General features: G+C 47.6%; 1 long non-coding RNA gene across 1 annotated transcript in view; it reads right to left on the bottom strand.

The window, feature by feature from the left end:
* The window catches only part of LOC138247324 (uncharacterized), a 96,297-nt gene extending 74,597 nt beyond the window's left edge, over window positions 1–21,700 (bottom strand). Inside the window, exon 1 of the long non-coding RNA XR_011194439.1 lies at window positions 21,468–21,700. This is a non-coding gene — a long non-coding RNA (uncharacterized lncRNA). The remainder of the gene's footprint in view (window positions 1–21,467) is intronic.
* Window positions 21,701–25,587: the final 3,887 nt, after the last annotated feature.

The following is a 25,587-nucleotide window of genomic DNA, read 5'->3' as shown; positions in this document are numbered from 1 at the left end:
CAGGAACATCAGGGGGCTCATGGTGCGACAGGCACCCCTCCCACGTTGGGAGGCCATCCCCGGCTGGGCCTCCGCCGTCTTCTTGCTCCAGCGGCGAATGTCCTCCCATCTTTTCCGGCAGTGGGTGCTCCATCTGTGGTGGACCCCCAGGGTCCGGACTTCCTTGGCGATGGCACGCCAAATATCCTTCTTCTGGTGGGCGCTGACCTACAGGAATAGTACAGGGGAAAAGGAGAAGATATAACCGTCCGCACCGTCACAGTCATTGGCCTGCATCCCTACCCTTGCCATGACGCACATGCACTCACCGTCGTTTCATGCACGCCTCATTCTCACCCCCCATCTTCCATCCACACCACCCCACACAGGCATTGCCCATTCGGCATGCTCACAATGTACTTACCTGTTTGTCTGGAGGACCGTAGAGTAGCGTGTACTGAGGTAGGACCCCGTCCACGAGTTTCTCTAACTCCTCCTATGTGAAGGCAGGGGCCCTTTCCCCAGACACATGAGCCGTTGTCTCTTCCAGACTGAGGTCACAGCAGCACTTGCAGTGTAGGTCCTCTCCTGTCGAAGATCAGATATCAAGTGAGTGAATAGGTAGAAAATGACGGTCACGACCACAGCGGTGCGTACCGTCACCGCCGGCGTACATCATCATTGGCTCCTGGGACCCATAAGGTCCAATGTTAACCAATGCAGGATTGCGCCGCGGTCTTCGACCGCCTACCGCGCCGGTGCACAACACCAGCGCAGATACCTCACACCCCTTTGACCCACGTTACAGGTCAGGCAGACGCCATTTCAGGGGGCCACATGGCATTAATTTTAAATGTGTCACACGTATCTAGGCCTTGCATACACACTAATACAGGCACATAGCGGTTTTTAAAAATTGTGTAATAAAGTTGTGTTTACGTACCTCAGTGTTGCTTGACTCTCTGATCGCTGTTCTCCGCCATAGAGCACGTCCGCTGTGGCAGGTGAGGATATTGCGGCATCCTCCGGGGTACAGACCGCTGGTGGACCTGTCGACAATGGAGGAGAGACATGTAATTGTCACCTACAGACTTGATCGTGCCACAATCCTGGAACTGTGTGCCCAGTTGGAGCCAGACCTGATGTCAGCTATCCGCCATCCCACAGGAATCCCCCCTCTAGTGCAGGTGCTGTCAGCACTCCATTTCCTGGCGAGTGGGTCTTTTCAGACAACAGTGGCCATAGCATCAGGGATGTCCCACCCTATGTTCTCAAACGTGTTGTCTGCCCTGCTGAAAGACATGCGCAGCTACATCGTTTTCCCTCAGGTGGAGGATTTGCCCACAGTGAAAGGTGACTTCTATGCCCTGGGACATATCCCCAACATAATAGGTGCCATTGAGGGGACACATGTGGCCTTGGTCGCCCCCCCACCCCCCGCAGGAGTGAACAGGTGTACAGAAACCGGAAGAGTTACCATTCAATGAATGTGCAGATGGTGTGTTTGGCTGACCAGTACATCTCCCATGTGAACGCCAAGTTTCCTGGCTCAGTGCATGACGCTTGCATTCTGAGGAATAGCAGAATCCCTTATGTGATGGGGCAACTCCAGAGGCACCGTGTGTGGCTATTAGGTGAGGACATGGACCCTATACAGTGTGACTAGGTGTCTGGGGATGTCCCTAAGAGTTAGTGTGTGTCTAACAGTTGTCCATCGACATTTGCAGGTGACTCTGGTTACCCCAACCTGTCATGGCTACTGACCCCAGTATGGAATCCCAGGACAAGGGCAGAGGAACGCTACAATAAGGCACATGGGCGGCGAACTAGGAGGGTTATAGAGAGGACCTTCGGCCTCCTGAAGGCCAGGTTCCGGTGCCTCCATATGGCAGGTGGTTCCCTATTCTACTCACCAAAGAAGGTGTGCCAGATCATTGTGGCCTGCTGTATGCTTCACAACTTGGCTTTGCGACGACAGCTTCCTTTTCTGCAGGAGGATGGTCCAGGTGGAGGTGGTGTGGCAGCTGTGGAGCCTGTGGACAGTGAAGACGAGGAAGCAGAAGAAGAGGATATCGAAAACTGAAATACGGTGATTCATCAATACTTCCAGTGAGACACAGGTAAGAAGACATCACTGCCTGCTACATCTGATATAATTGTTCTACCTCTCATCTGTCTGTCACTCTCACCCAGTGTATGGACCCTGAGTTGTCACTTATAGCATTTTTCCACAGTTATCGCAAATACACATTTTCGAAAGTACAGACTGACTCCAGATTGTTTTGTGCTTTAAGGGTGTTTATTTCAGTGCTAAATATTGGAGGGTGTTGTAAAATGGTCAGGGTTGATGGTGGAGGAATGCCCATGGCAGACTCCAGTCTATTAGTCTCACAGGTGCATTGTCCAAAGGGGAAAAGGAAGTGGAGCTGGGGCAGTTTAAGGATGGACAGGGTGACAAAGTGGGGCAGAAGGATGACAATCAGGGTGGTATCATTTCTTGGCGGGGGTCTTGGCATTGTTCTCTGTCTTTGTCCTGGATCTCAGAGACCGTTTGCAGGGTGGTTCTCCATCTGCAGGGGGTGGGGTGATGGTGTCGTGGTCCTGTGGTGGTGCCTCCTGTCCACTAGCGCCGGCAGAGGTAGTGGGCAGTTCATCATCCACGCTAGTGTCAGGGGCCCCTTGTTGTGCCACAGTGTCCCTCCTTGTGTTGACGAGTCCCTTCAGCACCCCTACAATGGTGCCCAGGGTGGTATTGATGGATTTGAGTTCCTCCCTGAACCCCAAATACTGTTCCTCCTGCAGCCGCTGGGTCTCCTGAAACTTGGCCAGTACTGTTGCCATCATCTCCTGGGAATGGTGGTAGGCTCCCATGATGTTGGAGAGTGCCTCGTGGAGAGTGGGTTCCCTGGGCCTGTCCTCCCCATGTCGCACAGCAGCCCGCCCAGTTCCCCTGTGTTCCTGGGCCTCTGTCCCCTGAACTGTGTGCCCACTACCACTGCCCCCAGGTCCCTGGTGTTGTTGGGGTGGTGGGCACACTGCTGCTTGACGTGTCCTGGGGACAGAGGTATGGGCCGCTGGGTGGGTGCTGTGCTGGTGTTTCCAGAGGGGGGAGGCTCTGTGGTGGCTTGTGCCAGTGTGAGGGGAACCGACTGTCCCGAGGTCCCAGATGGACCAGGCTGGTCATCTAGATCCAGTTGGACAGAGCTGCTGTCATCACTGTGGGCCTCTTCTGTGGGTGGAGTGGACATGTCTAGACCCTCCTGTCCGGTGACGTTGGGTAGGGTTCCTGCAGCGGCTTAAAGGCATGATTATTGCATCTGTGTGTGCCATGGTGTGCAATGGGTGGGTGACCCTGTACCGCATTGCTTGCATTCTTGTGTGGGACCTTGTGTGATAATTGTTTAGGGTCTGTGTGGGTATGTGCAGTGGCCATGCATTGGTGATGGGTGTCCATGTTTTGGTGTTGGAGAGTGTGGGTTGTGATAGTGGGACATATGTGAGGAGTTGGAGTGATGGGGGTAAGGGCGAGGGTGGGGGTATGTGATAGCATGCATGTAGGGTGCGGGATATAATAGGATTTGACCTACCAGAGTCCATTCCTCCAGCTACTCCTGCGAGGCCCTCAGGATGCAGTATAGCCAAGACCTGCTCCTCACATGTTGTTAGTTCTGGGGGAGGAGGTGGGGGTCCGCCGCCAGTCCTCTGAACTGCAATCTGGTGTCTTGAGACCACGGAACGCACCTTCCCCCCGTAGGTCGTTCCACCTCTTCCTGATGTCATCCCTAGTTCTTGGATGCTGTCCCACTGCATTGACCCTGTCTATGATTCTGCGCCATAGCTCCATCTTCCTAGCTATGGTGGTGTGCTGCAACGGTGATCCGAATAGCTGTGGCTCTACCTGAATCAAATCAAATCAAATCATTAACATTTATAAAGCGCGCTACTCACCCGTGCGGGTCTCAAGGCGCTAGGGGGATGGGGGGTTACTGCTGCTCGAAAAGCCAGGTCTTGAGGAGTCTCCGGAATGCGGAGTGGTCCTGGGTGGTCCTGAGGCTGGTGGGGAGGGTGTTCCAGGTCTTGGCTGCCAGGTAGGAGAAGGACCTCCCACCCGCCGTGGAGCGGCAGATGCGAAGGACGGCAGCGAGCGCGAGGCCAGAGGAACGGAGGAGACGGGTGGGAGCGTAGAAGCTGAGGCGAATGAGGTATTCAGGTCCCTTGTTGTGGAGGGCTTTGTGTGCGTGGGTGAGAAGTCGGAAGGTGATCCTTTTGCTGACTGGGAGCCAATGCAGGTGTCTCAGGTGTGCGGAGATGTGGCTGTTGCGGGGTATGTCGAGGATGAGGGGGGCCGAGGCGTTTTGAATACGTTGCAGGCGTTTTTGGAGTTTAGCGGTGGTCCCAGCATAGAGGGTGTTGCCGTAGTCCAGGCGGCTCGTGACGAGGGCGTGGGCCACAGTTTTTCTGGTGTCGGTGGGGATCCAGCGGAAGATCTTGCGGAGCATGCGGAGGGTGAGGAAGCAGGCGGAGGAAACGGCGTTGACTTGTTTGGTCATGGTGAGAAGAGGGTCCAAGATGAAGCCGAGGTTGCGGGCGTGGTCTGAGGGGGTCGGTGCGGTGCCAAGGGCCGTGGGCCACCAGGAGTCGTCCCATGCGGTCGGGGTGTTGCTGAGGATGAGGACTACCGTTTTGTCAGAGTTCAGTTTTAGACGGCTGAGCCTCATCCAATCTGCGACGTCCTTCATGCCATCTTGTAGGTTGGTCTTAGCGCTGGCGGGGTCCTTGGTGAGGGAGAGTATAAGTTGGGTGTCGTCGGCGTAGGAAGTGATGATGATGTTGTGCTTGCGTACGATGTCGGCGAGGGGGCTCATGTAGACATTGAAGAGTGTCAGGCTGAGCGAGGAGCCTTGAGGTACGCCGCAGATGATCTCGGTGGGGTCTGAGCGAAAAGGTGGGAGGTAAACTCTTTGAGAGCGGTTCGAGAGGAAGGAGGCGATCCAGTCCAGGGCCTGGCCTTGGATCCTGGTGGAGCGGAGGCGGGTTATTAGGGTGCGGTGAGAGACAGTGTCGAAGACAGCCGAGAGGTCGAGGAGGATGAGGGCGACTGTTTCACTGTTGTCCATCAGGGTTCTGATGTTGTCTGTGACTGAGATGAGGGCGGTTTCAGTGCTGTGGTTGGTTCGGAATTCGGTTTGTGAAGGGTTGAGAAGGTTGTTGTCTTCCAGGAAGTTGGTAAGCTGTTTGTTGACGGTCTTCTCTATTACCTTGGCAGGGAAGGGGAGGAGCGAGATGAGGCGGAAGTTTTTCAGGTCGCTTGGGTCAGCCGTAGGTTTCTTTAGTAGGGCGTTGACTTCGGCGTGTTTCCAGCTTTCGGGGAAGGTAGAAGAAGAAAATGAAGAGTTGATGATGGTCTGGAGGTGCGGGGCGATGATGTCGTCGGCTTTATTGAAGATGAAGTAAGGGCAGGGGTCCGAGGGGGCGCCGGAGTGGATAGAGTTCATGGTGGTTTTGGTTTCTTCAGTGTTGATGTGGGTCCAGGCGTTGAGGGTGATGGCCGGGGGTGTGGGTTCGGTGATGCTTGGTTGGGTCTGGTGTCCGAAGCTGTCGTGGAGGTCGATGATCTTGCGATGGAAGAAGGTGGCGAGGGAGTTGCACAGGTCTTGTGAGGGCGTGATGTGGTTGGCGTTGGGGTTGGAGAACTCTTTAACGATGCTGAAGAGTTCTCTGCTGTTGTGGCTGTTTTTGTCCAGTCTGTCAGTGAAGAAATTCCTTTTGGCTGCGCGGATCAGGTCGTGGTGTTCGCGGGTTGTGTTTTTGAGGGCGGTCATGTTGTCAGCGGTGTGGTCCTTGCGCCAGGCTTTCTCGAGGGTGCAACAGGTTTTCTTCGATTCCTTAAGGGTGTCAGAGAACCAGAGAGGTTTTTTGGTGATGGCCTGTCGATGCGTGCGTCTGAGGGGAGCAAGGTTGTCTGCGCAGTTGGAGATCCAGTTCGAGAGGCTGAGGGCTGCGTCGTTGGGGTCGGTGGTGAGGGTAGGTTGGTTGACGGTGAGTGCGGAGAAGAGCTGTTCTTTGGGGATTTTGTTTCACTGTCGACGAGGGATGGGTTGAGTGCGGAGGTGGCGGGTCTCGCATCTGAATGTGAAGTGGACACAGCTGTGGTCGGTCCAGTGTAGAGCGGAGGCGTGGCTGAAGGAGACGTGTTTGCTGGCGGAGAAGATGGGGTCAAGCGTGTGTCCGGCGATGTGGGTGGCGGTGTTCACCAGTTGCTTGAGGCCGAGGTTGGCGAGGTTGTCGAGCAGGGCGGTGGTGTTGGGGTCGTTGTTCTGTTCCAGATGGAAGTTGAGGTCGCCTAGGAGGATGTAGTCCGGCGAGGCGAGGGCGTGCGGGGAGACGAAGTCGGCGATGGAGTCGCTGAAAGGGGCGCGCGGTCTGGGAGGACGGTAGATGAGGGATCCTCTGGGGGTGGTCCTGGGGTCGGTGCGAATCTGGAATCTGGATGATTTCCTCCACCATGACCCTTAGCTCCTCCTCAGAGAACCTGGGGTGTCTTTGCAGTGCCATGGGGTGGTGTGGGTGATGTGTGGGGTGGTGTGTGTTGTGATGTGTGGGGTGATGTTTAGGGGTGTGTGGTGTTTTGTGCGTGGATGTTGTGTGAGTGATGGTGTTCAGTGCCTGTAGATGCTAGTGTTGTTTCTGGTGGTGTCTCTCTCTGGCCTTCAGTCGCAATTGTGGTTGTAAGGATTTGTGGGTGATGTGGGTGTGTGTTTTATATTGTATTGAGTGTGTGGGAGCGGTGTGTGTATGTGTATCAGGTGTGTGTATTTCAAATTGTCCAATGTGGATGTGGATGTGTTTTGTACATGTGTGTGTATTTTGAGCGCGCGGTGTGTACAGCCAATGGATTACCGCGGTCGAAAGACCGCCGCGTGGATTCGTGGGCCATGATAGTGTGGGCGTATTCCTGTTGGCGTGACGGTGGAGGTTTTTTATCGCCAGTTTATCACTGACCTTTGGTGTGGCGGACTTGTGTGGGTGTCTAACTTTTGGCAGATTCCGAGCTGTGGGTCATAATAGCTGTGGCTGAATTCCGCGGCCGCGGCGGTGTGTTGGCGGTCTTCTGCACGGCAGTAAGCGTCATTTACCGCCAATGTTGTAATGACCTTTATAATCTCACCTTAGTGATATGCTGATAGTCCATATTGTTCAGTAAATATTTGTGTGCGTACTTTTATTGACCTTAATATTGTGATATTATTGGCTTAATATCATAGAATTCAACCAAAAAGCAGCTTTCTCAAAAGGCCCAATATCTACCACACATTGACTAGATCCCTTCCAGATTTGAACCATCTAAAAACACTTGTGCCAAAACTTAGAATGTGTTCATATCACCATGTGCATGATTGGGTCCTTGTTAAAATTCTTCAATGCTTTCCTATTACCTCAATGTTGGACCTGGCCCGTTCTGCAGGGTCAGCACAGTTTTTGCCTTCCATTTCCAAACCTTTTTTGTTGGCATTTGAGGCTATGCACATTTTACTCCTGCTAACAAGTGGTAAAGTTCTTGTACTTTTGATTCTAAACATGGTCAGTTAGTGTAGACATGATTGGTCTACTTAATTTACTTATTAGTCCATAGTAAATGGTATTACATGTACCTAGGGTCTGTAAATTAAATGATACAAGGGGGCTGCAACACTCATGTCTTAAGTATGTCACCGCAGCATGTAGTGCAGTATTAAACTTCCATATTGACCAGGCAAAATAACTCCTTAACAAAAACTAAACCTTAATTTTTAATACCTATATGTGAAACATAAGGTAGGTCCTAAAGACTTAATGAGCATTTTTACATGTCCTGGAAGGGAAGAACTCCCAGAGTCGTTTTTAACTGTAACAAACCTAGTTATACCGTAGTTTAATGCAGGGTTACTTTATTCCATTTAATAAGTGATAAATTCAGTTTGGCATACAGTAGAGAAATACTTCCACTCATTTGCATTGTAATTTAAAACCCTCTTTAATGCTAAATTGGGATTTTAAATTATTATTCCGAAAACGCCAATTAGAAAGTGTGTCTTTCTACCAGTGTCTGGGGTTGCATGACTGTTAATGATCCTCCTGGTCTTTGATGTGTACTGCTTCCAGACAGTGGACTAAAGGGATTTGGTTTGGGGAACGGTGTTGATCTACTGAGCAGGGTGGCCTGAGGGTTGTACTCAGCCCTTCCTGAACTTCAAAGGGTATCACAAGAGCTGTATCCAGCCCCTTCCTGTCTTCTGAAGATGCCTGCACTATTACTGGCAAATACAGCTCACACCCAGGCTGGCCAGCCCTTTTTTACCCTAGACCAATTTTAGCCAGGCTCAGAGAAAAGGGATGAACTGACCAGAGACAATTTAGAGTTAGTCTAAGGGGGTGACCCCTACACACAAGCTAGCACTGGGTAAAAACATGGCACCCTCAGAACCTCTCATCAGAAACCTCCTGGAATCAGAAGGAGTACCCTGCTGTTTGAAGCCTTCAGGAAGACTGGATTAGCTTTCCTTGCATCCAGGACCCCAGATGTGACTCCAAAGTTCAGTTTATTGACCTCTTTTTTAAGCTCTGGGGACACAACAACCTTCAATAGGCCTTCCCTGCAACCAATGGACCTGCCTGGACCCTGCTGCTGGCCTCTGCTGCGGTGAATCTTGACCTCCAAGATGGGCCTTCATGGATCCTGGACCTTTGGCTAGTGTCTCAGTGTGCACTCCTGAAACCTAACAACTGCAAGAACTGGATTCCACATGCAAATCCAGAGTTCCTGTGTACTTCTTGTTGAAAAACAACTGTCCCCACTCACCTCATGAACACAAGCGAATGTCGCAGAGGCCAGTGAAGGACCAGCATTTGACTGCTGATGCCACCTTTCCTGCTACAGACTCTGAATTTTACTAGCACAATGCTCTCTGTGACAGCATGACTACCGTGCATTTCCTGCTAATGTGAAGCACCGACTGACAACTAGCTCTTCGTGCCAACAGCGATGTCCTCACGATCCCCTATTGTTAGACCTGGCATCCTAATGTTTTGCCTACAGTCCTTTTGTTTGCTGACCTAGTTTTTGCTGGTTGTAGGACTCTAGTACTGGTTAGCAGTGGTAAATAGCACAAAGAGCTTGTTCTCTCTCCTTAAAACATAGTAAAATTGGCTTATATTGGAATATTTAATTCACTGGTAAGTCCACAGTAAAGTGGGACTACCTGTTCCCAGGTCCTGTAAATTAAATGTTACTAGTAGGACTACAGCACTGATTGTACCACCCACATAGGTAGCACTGAAAACGTATGCCAGACCCGCCATTGCAGGCTGTGTGTGGAGTTTTAAACTGCCATTTCGACCTCACAAAATAAACCTTTTTCCAGGCCCAAACATTCCATTTTATTACATGTATGCTAACCCTAGGGTAGGTCACTCCCTACATTAAAATATTGGCATATTTCCCCAATGTGCATATTTATTTTACCGATAAGTCCCTAGTAACAAGCACTGCAAGTGCCCAGGCCTGTAAATTAAATGCTACTACTGGGCCTGCAGCACTGATTGTGCCACCCACATCAGTTGCTCTTTTTCCAGACCCAACCCTTCTTCTTTTATGTACTTATATCACCCCTAGAGTAGGCCCTGGACAGCCCAGAGGGTAGGGTGCAATGTTTTTTAAAAAGTAGAACATGTACATTTTAGTTTTACATGCCCTGACAGTGAAAAACCCTTAAATCTGTTTTTTTACTACTACAAGGCCTACCTCTCCTATAGGATAACATTGGAGTTACCTTGAGACATTCGATAAGTTGTAAATTTCAAATGAAAACAGGTAAGTCATTCATGTTTGCTGTCTTTAGGACAGAATTAAAAACCCCAATTTATGGTGAAGTCGAATTCTAAATTACAATTAAAAAATGGTACTTTTAGACACTTGGCATTTTGCTGCATTATGCTGCAGGCATCAAATGGCTGTCTCTGGGTCACATGGCTAGGTGTAGTTGACAGTTGGTCTTTGTGTATTCTTCCTAGACAGCCACACAGACAGCTTAGGTGTGCCAGGATGGGTCATCACTGACACATTGGGAGGTGGAGGAGCTGGGCACAGCCCCACTTACACTTGAGTAGGCTGTGTCCTGCTTCCATACAAAGGACGGCATACCCCAGTAGTTAGTCTAGCAGCATGGCATTTGTGCTCTTCAAAGCTAAGCCTCTAGAAGCTTGTTCCACTTCAAAGTCACAACTGGGTATAAATATTGGCCCTCAGACACTAACTCTTCAGTATACATCTGTACCTGTGGATACTCGGTGGAAGGACTGTTGTGCTGCTGAAATGACTGCCACTCTGCTGGACTGCTGCTCTGAAGCACTGCTGCCTTGCTGTGCTGACCTGCTGCCTGCTGCCCATTTGCCTGGATGAGAAGGACTAGAATTGCATCTGCTGAACCCAGGAAACCAGAGTAACTCCAAGGGCTAGTTGGCTGCCCTCCTGACTTTAGCTGCAGGTACAGAAGGCCCGACTCATCTCAACTCCTACACTTGCAGTCTGCCATCTATGAGTCTATCCTACCAAATAGTCCCTCTCTAAGTCCTGGACCCCAGGAAGTAGGCCTAAGATGTTCTGCCAGCCTCTGTGTATCCAGCAGAACCGGCACATGTTCTCTGCTGCATGGCGCAACCACGAGCAGAACTGATGCATCGTCACCTCTGTGTGGGTCTTCCTCATCGCAAAGTTTTTCATCACAAGACTCATTGGAACTGCTGCTGTGAATTGTAAGCTCACACCCCAACGGAACCGACACATCGCCCCAAATGTTCGATACATCCATGACTCCAGACCTTGCCTCACAAGCCCCTGTCATTGAGATCTTCGACAATGATGCAAACCCTCTTATTGCAGCTTCGCAATAACCGAGAACTGATGCAACACTTTGGCAGTGCGATGTGTCTTTGATACGGATCCTCATAACATATTGTTTCTTTATTTTATTTATAAATAACATATATACAGTGCGCTATTACCAAACTGGTATTCTGGTGTTGAGAGCTTAAGTTTGAGCTCGAGATGTATTGCTGAGTGTAATGCACATGTACAGGCAATTGTGGTTACTTCAGAAAAAGCCAGATCTTCTAGGCTTTCCTAAATTACAGCAAGTCTGTGAACGACCTGAGAGTATGTGGAAGCGTATTCCACATCTGAGCAACATTGACTTGTCTTGTTTTACGGAACCTGTTTACACAAATGAGGTTTGCAGCTGCTGAGCTCAGACATCTCCCCAGAGTGTATCTTTTCAACCTGTGTTGCAACTGCACAGGGCCCTTGCTCTGAAGGCCCTTAAACATGATGCACATTGACTTAAAATTAATCCTCTGCTTCACAGAGAGCCAATAGAATTCCTTCAGGACAGTGGAAGCAGAGGATCTTTGGGATCTGTTTAGTGCCAATTTGGCCACTGCTACCTGGACTCGATATAACCTATTGATCAGGTAGTCCGGGCCTCCAAGGAGTGGAGCTTCAAAATTGTTCAATTTGCTGAGTATAACACTGCACACAAAGACATACTTTGCGTGTGCAGACAGAACAGGAAACAACTTCCTCAGGCCAGGAACCTGGGCAAAACAAATGCCTGAAACTTTATTAACATGCTGCTCCAAAGACAATTTATCATCACATGTGACTCCAAAAATTGTGTACTGTTTTAGATGGATGCAGCTTCTCCTCTTTTGACAGAGGCCAGAAATTAAGGGGCAATATCATGGGGATTTTGCCTGCTGAGCAGCAAAGAAATTCTGTTTTATCTCTGTCCAACTTGAGGGAGTTTATATTTATCCACTTTACAATATCAGCTGGGCAGATCTGAAAGATCTCGACTGTAGCCTGCTGACTATTGTTGAGAGACAAAATCAGCTATCATCCACATAGTTGATTAAAATGATTTCATACGTTTTTACCAAAGAGATTAGTGGACTCTTACATTTTGAACAACACAGGGCTAAGCACCGAGCCCTTATGGACTCTGTGTGGAAGCCTCTGAAGTCAGAGCAGTAGAATGGTAGAGTCAACGCCTGGCAAATCTTGAAAACAGAATTCCATCCACTTCAAAATGGTACCATCAACAACAAATGAGGCTAATTTAGCCAGCAGGATGTGGTGATTGACCGTGTCAAAGGCGGCGGACAAATCGAGCAGGATCAACACTGTCGACTGCACACAATTGACCCTCATCTGGAGTTTGTCCATGGCAATCAAATAAAGTTGACTCTATATCATGCCCAGCTCTAAAGTCAAACTGTTCCTCCTGTGCAAAAGAGTGAGACTCCAAATATTGAGACAATTTCCTAACATAGTGTTCCAGTATTTCAAACTGCAGAAGGGAGGAGTGATATAGGCCTGCAGTTGGTTATAACCAGTGGGTCTGATGAGGAATTTTCAGAAGGAGCGTGATTATGGCCCTCTTCCACATCCGAGGTACCAAGCCTAATTCCACGGATTGACTGAATAACTGCAGGGTAGGCAACATTACTTAGTCTGCCCATTTTTCCCACTGCCTAGGTGGGAAAGGATCTAGAAGAGAGTCAGGGGAAGTGGACTTGGCAATGGTATGAAAGCTCTCCTCAGAGATTGGTTCCAAAGAATCAAATGTACACATAGAATTCTCAGGAGAGTCTGACCTGTCAATTTTGTTTAAAATTACAAATCTCTGACATATCTATTTTGCACGGGGAGCCTATATCCATGGCAATACTTCCATTAGAATGTAAGTGGTCCAGCCCAGGAACCATTGGTTATGAAAGACCTCCAATATTCTCCAAAATCTTGCTGATCTTATTTTCGAAGAACACTGCCAAATTACCACAAAAGTCTTACAAAGGTATTATTTTTTGTTTCAAGCATTGGGGATTAGATAAATCTCGAAAGATGTCAAAGACCTTTTAGCACAGTTTGAAGCTGCTAAAATGGTATTCACATAAAAATCAGTGTTTGCTTTGCAGACCTCTCTCTTATATTCATTAAGAGCAATCTTGAGAAATTGTTTATCTTCCTCTGTATAGTGCAGACGCCATTTTCTATCCAATTTCCTGCACACTTGTTTTGTAGCTTTTAATAATTCACTGTCCATTGCAAACCAGGATTTAAGGTACTTTGTGCACCAGGCCTAACTGGGTCCATGGAGATGTCCCACACTCCATCGCTGTCAGCCTGAACTCGGGACTTTAACCTGGACTGGCAATACATGGTAGGCTCAGTTGGTGCTAATTACTTTTTGGGAAGTATGTTTACTGATATCTGTGAAACTGCAAATCTCCCATTCTACTTATTGGATTTTTGTTGTTTTTAGTCTTATTTTATTTATTAAAAATAACTTTTTCTAATATGGTGTATGGTCTTTTTGTGTGATGCTCTTTACTACTGTTTGAAGTATTGCACAAATACTTTACATATTGTCTTTAAATTAAGCCTGACTGCTCTGTGCCAAGCTATAAGAGGGTTGAGCACAGGTCAATTTAGGGCAGGCTATTCCTTACCCTGACAAGGACTGTGGTGCGCCTGACCATGGCTCACACCCCAGTCAACCAGCAACCCAATTTCTTACACTTGACAACCAGATGTTTTCAGCAACAGCTCCATATCGATATGGCTGCTCTGTTTGCTTCTTCTGATTGATGGCTCACACCCCAGTCAACCAACAACCCAATTTCTCAGACCCCCCCAACACAAAGCTCAAACTGAGGCTCCTCACATAGGACTCAACTAAATTAGATGGTAAACTTTCCTCCGGTACGAACCTGGACCCTGTGTCTGACTTGCAGTCCATCACAGTCAGCCGGAAAGTTTGACTTTGACCTGGTACAGTGACCAGATGACCGTGATTGCCATTTTGTTCTTCTTTGTGCTATTTTTACTTAATATTTTAGAAATGCATCACTCTGGTTCTGCTTGATTTTTTGTGTAATTTTATTTATTAAAATGTACCCTATTTTTCTAAATTAGTTTGGAATGTTTTTTGTGTGGTGTTTTTAATTTATTACTGTTTGAGTGTTGCAGAAATACTTTACAAATTGCCTCTAAGTTAAGCCTGACTGCTGTTGGGCCAAGCTCCCAGAGGGTTAAGCACAGGTTTATTTACTAACTTTTGTGGTTCACCATGACAAGGCTTGTGTTTAATTTGTGAGTGGTAATTTCATTTCTCTTAAGTAATAACCCAGATTTTTACACTTAGGATATTCAAACCTACTTTAAACGTTAATGTATAGTTGATTCTATTCAATATATTCATATTCACTTTAGAGCACTTGAGGAAAGGGTGATTTAAAAAGCCTTAGAAGGTCATAGACTCACTTTTATGAATGGTTAGGTGGTTATGGAAGTTCAGATGTCACAATATATGAATCATTGAGTTACATCTTCCTCTACCAAGTCTTCATACCGCTAACGTAGCATCTCTCAAAGTGGTATCTGGTTGCTGTTCATATTATAAAGGCAATGCAAAATCAAATTACCATTTCCTCCTAATCATTACTCCTCAGCCTAGCTGATGAGGCTCTGGCCCAAGACAGTGCCTTTCCACTTTTCAAAGGTCTTCCAGAGTAGTTATCTTTCAGTTTCTCATTACTCCTTAAAGATCCTCCCCTCTCTGAGTACTTCCTGCTCATCACTGGTTGCACCCTCATCCATGAAGATCAGGGTAAGGTTTAAAGAACGTTTTATTGTGGCCAGCTGGGCTGTAAGGCTACCCAGTGAAAGTGGAACCTGTTGCTCACCCCGCTTATGTCCTGGGATGTCAAAGGCATCGTTATTGTACACAACGGACTCCATGCTTTGTGATAGCTGTGCCCCCACTGCCCCTCTATGCAAGTCACTGTGTTCAGCGCATGTAGTGATTAAGTAAATGGCTGGGGGATGGGTTCAAAGAGTTTTATACTTATTGAGCATTATTTGGATGTAATTAAGCCATTTTGCCCCTTTATATATGCTAGCAAACTGCAACTCAGCTGGCAAACAAATCCAATGGTCTGGCAATGGCTCTAGTCTCAGGGGAATCTATGCAGCCTTAAAAGAGTGTACACAAGAGGAACCATTGTGATCAAGCTACAGTGGCAGATCCGGAGGAGGTGGTGTCATTATAAAATCAGAGTGGGAATCGCTGATCAGAGAGGTGGTGAACATACCTTTGATGTACCTGCATGACCAAAGGCAAAGGCCAGATTTGCAGCAAGGCATGGATAAGGACTCAAAAGGGAAGTAGGTCCAAGGGTGACAACTGTTTGAAGAGATTGTGCAATATTAGTGGAGAAAAAACACAGCAGGAAGAAGAGTTTTTTTAGCTGTACACAGAATTAAAGATGCTTTACCATACCATGAACGAGAAAAAAACGTAGGGGCATATTTACAAGCCCCACAGCGCCAGCGGAACACCACACTCTTTGTGACACTCCGGTGGTGCTGTGCATAATGCATATTTACAAGGCTGCGTAAAGCCACTTTTTGTGGATTAATGCTGCCTTGTAAATATGGGCCCCCTGATGCAGTTGTCTCTGGCAGAGGGGTGTGCAATGGGTGTTTCTGTGGGTGTTCCACCACAACACCCATTGCGTTTGACGCTGACCCTGATTTACAAGAATCTGTAAATCTGTGGCAGCGCCAAAATCTAACGCCACCCAAAAGGTGGCATTAGCAAGGCACACCAAAGACAACTGCTTTCATTTTTCCTCGTTTTTGCTTTTTCTATGTGTGCTGCCTTCTGCAGCACACATATAAAGAGCAAAACCATCTGTAGGAGGCTGGCCTGGTTTGTAGTGGGTACCTTTGGTATTTACACTTTATACCAGGTCTAGTTATCCCTTATTAGTGAAGTAGTAGTGTTCTAGCAGCTTAGGCTGATAGAGGTACCTATAGCAGAGCAGCTTAGGCTGAACTAGGAGACATCGAAATCTCCTGCAATACCACTTATATTTACACAGTACTTATACACAAGTAAAGACTATACTCAGTGTTACCAAAAATACAGGTACTTATTTGGGTGACACAGTACCAAAAATATTTTAGAGACAATACTTCTTCTGGAGGTAAGTGTTATACACAATATATACACTAGACACCAAAATTAGACAAGTAAATAGTCATAGAACAATGCAAACAGTAGGAAATCCTATAGACTGCAATGGGAGAAAATAGGTATAGGGGCAACACAAACCATATACTAAAAAGGTGGAATGTGAATCATGAATTCCCCCTTGACAAGTGTAGTGTGTGCAGAATCGCTGGGAGAGTAAGAATACAGTAAAGGTAAGTAAATTACCCCACCCCAGAGCCCAGAAAAGCAGGACTAAAGTACTGCAAATTTCCTTAGGACACACTACACATCGTTTTTGGGATTTTGCAGCAGCCAACCAAGTCTGCAAAGAACAACTGCTGGATTATTGGACCTGAAGATCTGAAAAGGAAGGGGACCAAGTCCAGAAGTCGAAAGAAGTTCCAGGAACGACAGGAGCCCCTGTCAACCCAGAAGAGGGTGCAAAAGAACAGTCCCCAGTTAGTCAAAGACTGCAGAGATGCACTCTGGGAAGATGCCAGAAGGTTCCTGCATAATACAAAAGATGTCCCACGGTATGAAGATCGTTGCAGATGAGATTTCGTGTTGGAAGGCACCAACAAGCCTTGGCTACGATAAAAGTAAGTTTTGCATCAAAATAGCACTGGATGGACCCATGAGGGACCTGGGGGCCTCAACCCTGTGTGAGGAAGAAGAGGGAACTCTCAGCACTTTAGAGAGCACTCAGGATGCCCACCAACACCCCCAGAAGTGGCAGGATCCAGGTTCAAAGGAGGTGCAGAACACAGTTGATGCAGCACAACAAAAGAAGGTCCCACGCTGCCGGAGAACAACTCAGCAAGTTGAGCATCACAGGGTTCAGTGCTGGGGACCTAGGCCAGGGTGTGCATGGAGGAATTTTGCAAAGAGTGCACAGAGGCCTCAGGAGGTGAAGAAGACACAGTACACAGGGGTACCATCGTTCTCGGGGAAGGCAAGGTCTTACCTCCTCCAAATTGCAGGACAGTCTATGTCGATGATGTCCACCCTCTGAGTCCTTAGGAGCACGCTCGTTGCTGTGAGAGGAGTCCCAGGATACCAGTCATTGCCTTGGAAGGTGCCTGCTCTGAGCAGGGGAGTGACTTTGTCACTCCACAGAAGATTTATTCGGTCCTTCTGGTGCAGGATGAAGACAAGGAGTCCTGAGAGCATGCACAATGTGGAAACTGTTGCAGTTGCTGACTTGGAGCTGAGGTTGCTGAAGAAAAGTGTCTCTTGTAGACACTTTGTTGCAGTTACAGGGTTTCTTGGAGCAGGCTGCAGTTGATCCGAGGTCACAAGAGTCTGAAGTTGTTGAAGAGGATTCCTGAAGGAATCTTACAAGCAGAATCTCAAGAGAACCCACAGGAGAGACCCTAAATAGCCCTGAGAGGGGGATTGGCTACCTTATCAGGTACGGACCTATCAGGAGGGGTCTCTGACGTCACCTGCTAGCACTGGTGACTCAGAGCCCTCCAGAATGCCCCCACACCTTGCAAAACAAGAGGGCTGAAGTCTGGGACACACTGGAGGAGCTCTGGGCACCACCACTGGGTGGTGATGGACAGGGGAGTGGTCACCCCCCTTTCCTTTGTCCAGTTTCCTGCCAGAGCAGGGGACAAGGGATCTCTGAACCGGTGTAGACAGGTTTGTGCAAGGAGGGCACCATCTGTGCCCTTCAAAGCATTCCCAGAGGTTTGGGGAGGCTACCCCTCCCCAGCTTGTAACACCTATTTCCAAAGAGAGAGGATGTAACACCCAGCTCTCAGAGGAAATGCTTTGTTCTGCCTTCCTGGGACTGGCCTGCCCAGATCCCAGGAGGGCAGAACCCTGTCTGTGAGGTGGCAGCAGCTGTAGCTGCAGTGCAAGCCTTAGGGAGCTGGGTTGGCAGTACTGGGGGTCCATGGTGGAGCACCCAGGATGCATGGAATTGGCTCCCCAATACCAGATTTAGAATGGGGGAACAATTCCATAACCTTAGACATGTTACATGGCCATATTCGGAGTTACCATTGTTAAGCTACATATAGGTATTGACCTATATGTAGCGCACGCGTGTAATGGTCCCCGCACTCACAAAGTCTGGGGAAATGGCCCTGAACTATGTGGGGGCTACTTTGCACCTAACATTCAGCAAGTGAAGGTTAGACAGATAGGTGAGTTGTAAGTTACTAAAGTGCAGTGAAAATGGCTGTGAAATAGTGTGTGCACTATTTCAGGCAGGCTACAGTGGCAGTCCTGTGTAAGGGTTTGTCTGAGCTCCCTATGGGTGGCAAAAGAAATGCTGCAGCCCATATGGATCTCCTGGAACCCCAATGCCCTGGGTAGCTAGGAACCATATACCACAGACTTATAAGACTGTTCCAGGGTGCCAATTGAAATTGGTAAAAGTGCTCACTAGCCTATAGTGACAAATTTAGAAGGCAGAGAGAGCATAAGCACTGAGGTTCTGATTAGCAGAGCCTCAGTGACACAGTTAGGCACTACACAGGTATACACATTAGGCCACAAACTATGAACACTGTGGTCCTAGCTAGCAGGATCCCAGTGAGACAGGCAAAATATACTGACATATAGGTTTACATCTATGAGCACTGGGGTCCTGGCTAGCAGGATCCCAGTGACACGGTAAAAACACAATGACACACACTCACAAACAGGCCAAAAGTGGGGTAACCATGCTACTTTCTCACACCACCATGAATGGTTGTTTGTGTGCAGGAAGGTGTCCCTTCTGCAAATAAGCAATCATTCTAAAGTGACTTTTGGTACTTCTATGTGTGCTGCATTATACAGCACACATAATAGTGCCAAATCACCATTGTAGATTGTTTATGTGCAGGAAAGGGTACCTTCCTGTACATAAACAATCAATCCCCTCAAGGCAGACACACTTGCACTATGGTGCAAGGATGCCTGTATTGGCGCCAGGCAGCTGAATTTAGTGCGGGCGGAGGAAATGGAGGGGTGCACCGTATTCTTGTAAATATGGTGCCTCCCGGCATTTCAAAAGTGGCGCGGCACTGCTGATTTTGGCGCAGCACTATGCTGCTCTAGTTTGTTGTAAATCTGCCCGATAGTCTTGAAGGATTAGAACGATTTGGAAAATTTGTCTTTTCTTTAATACCTTGCTAAGAAATATTCGTTTGAATAACTTGATGTTAATATTTCTCAAGTTCCCAATCTAAATACCACGATGGCCAGTATGACATCTACTTCATTCTTAGCACTCGTGGAGGCTTCTCTTTTGGATGTAATGGACAGGATGGTAGCGATGGTAGAGGGTGCCTTCAAAATGAGACATGCAATGTTGCATTTTGGATTAAAAGCTAATATCTACCCAGAATATGCCTTGCAGACAATGCTGAAAGACTTTCAGATTTTCTTTGATTACTTGCAAGATGGTAAAGATCTTAAGAAGTTCCTTCCAGTTTTTGTCAGATGCAGTCTTTGACTCTAAAAGGGGAAAAATAACAACAACAAGGGCATCAGTAGCTGGTAGAAGGCTCTTATGGCTCCAGCTCTGGAAAGCTGAGTAGTCACAATGTTCTTAGATTGACCACCTTCCTTTTTTGGCAGATCCACTTTTTGATATGAATCCAGATGAGATGGTGAAAAATTCAGCTGAGGAGAGGAAGAGGCTTTTTCCATTTCATGTGCCTGCGGCAAAGAAGTTGGTTTTTCAGAGAAAGCCAGGGCAGACATGTTATGATACAAAGGGGCATATTAACAAGGAAATGGTGCAGTGCAGTGCTCCAAGCAATCTTGCTGCACTGAACTGTGTCATTTCCAGAATGCAGGGATATGCTATATTTACAAGAATCTGGCATATCCCTGTGTTCTCTCTTGCACCACCACTAAATTAGCTGCCTAGCGTCAACACAGTCACCCTTGCACTATGGTGCAAGGGTGCCTGAGTTGCGAAGGTGATTGTTTTTGTGCAGGAAGGGGCACCTTCCTGCACAAAAACAATCACTAATGGCCACTTGCTACTTTTATGCGTGCTGCAGGATGCAGCATACACAGAAAGAGCAAAAATGAAGGAGAAATAAAGGTATTTCCCCACATTGCACCACTCTAATGCCACCTCTAGGGTGGAGTTAGTTTTTGGCACTGCCTCAGATTTATATTTCATTGTAAATCTGGGGCAGGGTAAAAAAGCTATGGGTGTTGTATGGATGCGCACATAGCAACACCCATTGCACTCCCCTTTGCCTCAGAAAACTGTGTCAGGCGGTCCATATTTACAAGGCAATGTTAAGCCACAAAAGTATGGCACAGGGCATTGCACAACCAAAGCATCACAAAAAGTGACGCTCCAGTGGCGAAAGGAGTTCATAAATATGACCCAAAATGTCCCTTTCAGGATTGGTCTCGAAGTTGGGGGCTGCAGCCTTCCCCATACCTAGCCACACTCTCACACCCAGCAAACCAATAAGTCCTTATTATTTAGAGGGGTCAGCATGAACCAGGCTGAAGAGATTTTATCCCACGAGGGCTCAAGTTATAAGATCGATGGGTGTTGCAATTCAGAATGACTGATTATTCCAACGTGTAATCCTCCAGAGCATTATTTTTGGGCCTCTCCAATTCCATAAGACCCTGCCAAGAAGCAAACAATGTTGGCGGGGGTTGAGACTTTAATATAGAAATGCACTGTAGTTCCAGAGCCAGATTCGCAGAAAGGGTGTGGAGTATATTCGATTACTACTTGTGCTAGATCTAAAATGGCTCAACAAATTTTGCGCTACACACCATTCAGAATGTTAATCCTGCAAAGTGATTTCTATGTTGGTAAACTAGGACTTTCTAGCAACCTTGAAGATGTCTTTTCTTAATGTTCTAATAACAGAGGACTGTCAGCAATGTCTGAAGTTTGTGATTCAGGAGAAACATTTCCAGTTCTCCGAAAGTATTAGCATCATGTGTTTCTGTAAGAAATTGGGTTGTTGGTTGACCGGTGTGTGAGCCCTTGTCATGCAGCACCCACAATCCTTGTCAGGGTGAGGCACAAAAAAAACCAAATTAACCTTTGCTCACCCTTCTGGTAGCTTAGCAAAGTATAGTCAGACTTAACTTAGGGGCAATGTATAAAGTATTTGTGCAACACTTCAAACAGTAAAACAGTGAAAACACACCACAAAAGGAGCCCACAACAGTATTAAAAAACTACAATGATTTGTAATAAATAAGACAAGACCGAAACAACAAAAATCCAATTAGTAGAACCGGAGATATTGAATTTTAGAGTTTGTTAAGAAATAGCACCAAAAGGCATAAAGCTCCAACTGGAAATATCTGGTCACACAGGGCCAGGACAACTTCACAAATTCAGGCCAATCACGATGAAGCGCAGGCCAGCTACAGGTACCCAGTAAGCCCCTCTGAACATAGTACCTTAAATTCTGGTTTGCAGAACGTTGTGTGGATCTGCATTAAAGATACACTGCACGGCCAAAGCAATGTGTTGGTTCCGAGATGCAGCGTGGCAGTGGTGTGAAGTATTGTTGCATCGGTGACAAGGATGCCATCTATGAGGGTGTGCAATGAAGAGCTGAGGCAACGTGCCGGTTCTGACTGATGTTGCACCGGGGGGTTTGTTGTTGTCTTCAAACTGAAATAAAAAAGGGGTCTGTATGTGAATGACTTGACACTTTCACAGTCCATGGAAAGGTAGGCATTAACAGCATTTTGTCAAAGGCAAACATGTTGATGATTCTGCATATTTGAGGAAAAATGGCAGCATCTATTACCTAGGAAGGACTTGGGGCCAAAGGTTAACAAGTTGGACAGGCTCAGTAAAATGGAAACTATGGCTAAAATGGACCCAGTCCTGCATGTGCTTCAGAACCGAACACTAAAATAAAAAAAAACTAAAAGGCGATGAAAATAATAGAATTATGGAGCGAAACAGTCACCTATGATATTGCTGGAATAATTCCTAAGCTAAATAGTTACTAAATTATCACTGAGGGGGTCATTCTGACTCCGGCAGGCGGCAGTTGCCGCCCGCCTGGCGGGAACCGCCATTTGGCCGCTCCGCGGTCAAAAGACCGCTGCCGGCATTCCGACCTTCCCGCTGGGCCAGCGGGCGCTAACAATGTTAGCGCCCGCCGGCCCAGCGGGAAGGGGGCCTGCAACACTGAAGCCGGCTCCGAATGGAGCCGGCGGTGTTGCAGGTGTGCGACGGGTGCAGTTGCACCCGTCACACTTTTCACTGTCTGCCAGGCAGACAGTGAAAAGCAGGCTGGGGCCCTGTTAGGGGGCCCCTGCACTGCCCATGCCAGTGGCATGGGCAATGCAGGGGCCCCCAGAGGCCCCAGGACACCCGTTCCCGCCAGCCTCTTCCTAGCGGTGAAAACCGCCAGAAACAGGCTGGCGGGAAGGGGGTCAGAATCCCCAAGGCAGCGCTGCTTGCAGCGCTGCCCTGGCGGATTCGCCCAGCCGGGGTTAAACAGGCGGGAAACCGCCGGCCACGGTTTTCTGACTGCGGCTTTAACACCGCGGTCAGAATGGGCATGGAAGCACCGCCAGCCTGTTGGCGGTGCTTCCGTCATTCGCGGCCCTGGCGGTCTTTGACCGCCAGGGTCGGAATGACCCCCTGAATGTTTTTTGTTTGATCTTGCTAGTCAGACATATTCATTAAATATTTACAGAATAAAATCACATGTCACAAAAGTGCATTTGATGAGATATCAATTAATCACTTGTCAAATATTCAATAGCATGTCTTCAAACTGAAATAAAAAAGGGGTCTCTGCACTTGAAGACATGATCCTTACAACTTAACGACTTTGATGAGGAGAAACAATGAGAAGGTAATAGCACTATTACTTACCAGAAAAAATTGTTACTCCTATCCAGGAGCTCCTCGTACCAGTCTGCATCTCTTCTTTCCCTCTCTTGGCACAAGCAACTTTGGCTTGTAAATGCAGGAAGTTCTGAGGGAGGTTAGGATCTATAAACAGAAGCCAGAAACTGAGGTAGGACTACTTGCAAAGTCCTTTGGGGAGTGGAATGGTGCTTTCTGTGGTTTGAGCTTCATCGGTTATGATTGGAACGAGGAGCTCCCAAATCTGAATAATGAAGACTACTGGTAAGTAATAGGTTAATTTCTAAGGGGCTGATTCTAACCCCGGCGGTCTTCGACCGCCGGGGCGAGGGTCGGCGGGAGCACCGCCGACAGGCCGGCGGTGCCCCGCAGGGCATTCTGACCGCGGCGCTTTGGCCGCGGTCAGAAAGGGTAAACCGGCGGTCTCCCGCCGGTTTACCGCTGCCCTCAGAATCCCCCATGGCGGCGCAGCTTGCTGCGCCGCCATGGGGGATTCTGACCCCCCCTACCGCCATCCTGTTCATGGCGGGAAAGCCGCCATGAACAGGATGGCGGTAGGGGGGGGTCGCGGGGCCCCTGGGGGCCCCTGCCGTGCCCATGCCAATGGCATGGGCACGGCAGGGGCCCCCGTAAGAGGGCCCCGCAAGGTATTTCAGTGTCTGCCTTGCAGACACTGAAATACGCGACGGGTGCTACTGCACCCGTCGCACCTTCCCACTCCGCCGGCTCGATTACGAGCCGGCATCCTCGTGGGAAGGGAGTTTTTCCCTGGGCTGGCGGGCGGTCTTTTGGAGACCGCCCGCCAGCCCAGGGAAAAACTCATAATACCCTCCGCGGTCTTCTGACCGCGGAGCGGTATTATGGGGGCGGAATTCTGGCGGGCGGCCTCCGCCGCCCGCCAGAATTAGAATCACCCCCTAAGTGTTCTGACCCTCATGTAGTAGTATAAGAAGAAAGTAGTTTTAGTCAGTTAAGTTAAACTACTGGAGACTTAAGTGGTATGGGGAATGGCAGGTATTAATTCAACTACCATTCATGCAGACACCTTTGCTATTGCTAGACGTATAAAGATGGTATGAAGGGCATGGCAAAGCCATTTGATAGATTCTGTATGCCAAGTTTCGATAGGATGCCATGCTGTATACAACTTCTCTATAAACAAATACCTTTGACCTGTATCTTTTGTCTAACTGAGTTCCTTTCTAGTTGTTCACAGAATGCTTTTCTTTTTTCATATCTATATATCCCCCATGTTTCTTGAAAATGAATTAATGGATTGTATTAATTAGAAAATTTCTAGGAGTTGTTTATATATTTCATTGCTGACATGTATCTGTTTTATCCTCACTCTGCACTGTTTTTAAGGGTTTCAGTGCTGAAAATAAATATGATTGGCTGATTGATTTGTCAATATAGTCCAAAGAATGTGCCCGTTTTACACTCCGAGCAACGCAAAAGAGGCCCTTGTCTTTTGGACAATAGGCCCGCTAAGGGCACATACGCACATAAACCAGTGCTTAATTTGAGCTTGTTGATTCCGGTGCTGAGCACCGGCACTTATTTTTGAGGGCCGGGGCTTACTCTTATGCCCCAAGCATTTGCTGCGAGCAAAAGACACATATGTGAAAGACGGAAGAAGGAAAAACTAAAAAAGACCATAAAGGGAGAAAGTAGAAAGTTGCAAGATGAGCTGAAGAGGCAGGGGTGGCCGTTAATGGATTGAAGCGGCCAGAGATGGCTTCAGTATTACGCTGCCTCAGTATTCTGTGCTGGCAGGGCTGGCTACAGCAGCCTTGTGTTTAAGAGAAGGGCTTTGAGCACCGGCATCTTTTAATTTACAAATTAAGCACTGACATAAATATCAGATAAAGTTTACCATGACTTGTGTACACTTGCTAGGGCAGACATTGGGTAAAACATGTAAAGCTTTAATAATAGGACAAAGCAAAATTAGAGAAGTGTTGATGAGCATGATGCAGGGCAGAGTAAATACTAGTGGTTAGAGATACAGATGGTGTCTCCCATTTTACAGTGAATTTTGAAATCAGGTGAACCTTCTTTGAGGACTTTGGGACAGAGTACTGGTAAACACAGTACACAGGGGAGGGATTATGTGAGCATAATATTGATCACTTACTTTAGAGCCTGTGCAGGTCTTATGTGCTAAAGGTGGATGGCCAGATAAAGGAGCTTTGGACTTCTGTCTAAATTTGGAAATTCTTTCCATTTCAAAAGCATGATTCCTGTTGGAAAATTGCTATTTGAAAATGTGTGTATTGTCAGACTCCCTTCAGAGAGCTACACGCCAGACAGAGGATCGTAGGTCCCAACAGTGGTGGTTGAGCGTCTTTGCCACTGGTACCCTGGTGGCTGTCCTAATGTGGCTCTACAAATTGGGCCAAGTACATCATTTTCTACAAATGACTCTTAGGGTAGTGAGGACATACAAGCAAAGTCTTCTCAGGGAGATAGTGCTGGGAACAAGAGCCCGGTACTCAACAGTGAACCAACAGACACAATGACAAATTGAACTAAAAGATAAGCACATGTTTGACCAAAGTATACTTCTATCTCACAGCAAAAATTAAATATTGCACAGTTCAATGGGGAATGCAAGTATAGGTTTATAATCTCAGTTACAGTCCTCAGTAAGGTACTATATGCCATCCTTCTCTTGAAATACCA

This window comes from Pleurodeles waltl, chromosome 7, assembly GCF_031143425.1.
Source record: "Pleurodeles waltl isolate 20211129_DDA chromosome 7, aPleWal1.hap1.20221129, whole genome shotgun sequence".
Taxonomy (NCBI): domain Eukaryota; kingdom Metazoa; phylum Chordata; class Amphibia; order Caudata; family Salamandridae; genus Pleurodeles; species Pleurodeles waltl.
This window is presented reverse-complemented; position numbering and strand designations above follow the sequence as displayed.